A 1,899-nucleotide genomic window follows, 5' to 3' on the forward strand; every position below is an offset into this window, starting at 1 on the left:
AAAGAGAAAAAAGTAAAAAAAGAGAAGAAAAGAGAAAAACAAAAATATGGGGGGGGAGAGGAACAAACAGAAATCAAAAAACAAAAAAACAAAAAAAAAATAAGGGGAGTACACTCTGATTCTGTATACTGTAAATTCCTCGACTTCCACTGGAACTTTCCAGCACTGGTTGATCAATAATTTTTTTTTCCTGTCTGTCTGTCTAGCTGGTCTTCTGGGGTAGGGGCTTGCTGTTCTGATTTTCAGGTGTTAGCACTTTGGGGAGCTGCTCAGCCCCCTGCCTGGTTCAGGGCTCAGTGAAAGATGTTTAACCTGTTTATACAGTGAGGGCACTATGAGGCTTATTGGGGTTTTTTTATCCTGTGAGACCCCAGTAGGAACAACAACAGTGGCGGCGGCCAGCTCTAGAGCCTTGGAATCAGCTCCTGCAGTAACTACAGAGCTCTCAGTCTGCAGAGGCCTGGATGCTCTGGGGGAGGGGCCGCTGATCTGCTCAACTTGGGGCAGGAGTGTCCTTGCTGTCCTGTGCCCTCCTGGCCTCTGCCTGTCCCCGGGGGAGCGCCGGATCCTGGACTGTGTCCGCAGGCACCCTGTGCTCCTGGACCTGCGCTGTTGGATTCGCGCTCCCAGCTGCGCAGCCCCTTCTGCGTGGAGCCTCTGCTGTAGCCGCATCTGAGCTGCTCCTGGGGGCTGTGGAGACCCCCGCTGCTCAAGCTGCCTCCGAGCTGCTCCCTTGGACGAGCAGCCCCCTGCCCCAGGTGCCTCCGCCTGAGCCGCCTCTGAGTTGTTCGCGGGTCCAGCCAGGCACGCTGCAGCCCTTTAGGGAGCTCAGCCGTGGGGTGTGGTGTGCTCTCCCTGGGGCGCAGGTGGTCTGTTAGTGTCCCTGGGAGTTTGAGGTCATCCCCGCCCTCCTGGGATCCTGCTCTAACTCCCTGAGAGCGCCTTCTTGTCCGGGAAGAATGGTGAAACTCCTGCTTCTCCAGGCTGGGCTCTCCTGTCCTGGGGACACTTTTCCAGAGTGGCTGCACCAGTTTGCACTCTCACCAACAATGCAAGAGGGTTCCCCTTTCTCCACATCCTCGCCAACATTTTTTGTTGGTGGCAGACTATGTCCGGAGCAAGGACTTTCGGGACTGCCTCATGAGTACGCATTTCTGGGGCCCTGTAGCCAACTGGGGTCTTCCCATTGCTGCCATCAATGACATGAAAAAGTCTCCAGAGATTATCAGTGGGCGGATGACATTTGCCCTCTGTTGTTACTCCTTGACATTCATGAGATTTGCCTACAAGGTCCAGCCTCGAAACTGGCTTCTGTTTGCATGCCATGCCACAAATGAAGTAGCCCAGCTCATTCAGGGAGGACGCCTTATCAAACATGAGATGAGTAAAAAGGCATCAGCATAACAGTGGAAAATGGGCAACCAGGTGTTTGAAGGGACAGCGTCAGCGCTGCTGCTGAGTCACAGATTCCATCCTCAGAATAGTCTTGCTAAGGAAAATAAGCTGAATGCTATTTTTACTAACCAATTTTTCTAGAAATAGCTGAGAGTCCCTAAGCCAACTCTCTGCTGCCTTACACATACCAAGTATTTTACTTCTCTTCATAAAGAGTAGCTCAAAATATGCAATCAATTTAATAATTCCCAATGATGGTTTTATCTGCAGTAATATGTATATTACTTGCTAGAATTTACTTAATAAAAAATTGGATAAAAATTGTAATTATTAGCACTTAAATACTCAGAATCTTTAACTCTTTAATGACCATGAGACCACCGACAGCTGGCCATACTTACACTGTCATCGCCAGTTTTTTTTAACCATTTAACTTTCTTTACTGAAAACCAATATTCAAGAAAGATGAACCCTCAATGCATCCTCTTATACTGACCAACGTAA

At 49.1% G+C, this 1,899-nt stretch overlaps 1 pseudogene; it reads left to right on the forward strand.

Moving 5' to 3' along the window:
* The first annotated feature begins 1,092 nt into the window (after nt 1-1,092).
* Nucleotides 1,093-1,415, forward strand: LOC144320228 (mitochondrial pyruvate carrier 1 pseudogene; annotated as a pseudogene).
* The last annotated feature ends 484 nt before the right edge of the window (nt 1,416-1,899 follow it).

The sequence above is a fragment of the Canis aureus genome, chromosome 9 (genome assembly GCF_053574225.1).
Source record: "Canis aureus isolate CA01 chromosome 9, VMU_Caureus_v.1.0, whole genome shotgun sequence".
Classification (NCBI taxonomy): Eukaryota; Metazoa; Chordata; class Mammalia; order Carnivora; family Canidae; genus Canis; species Canis aureus.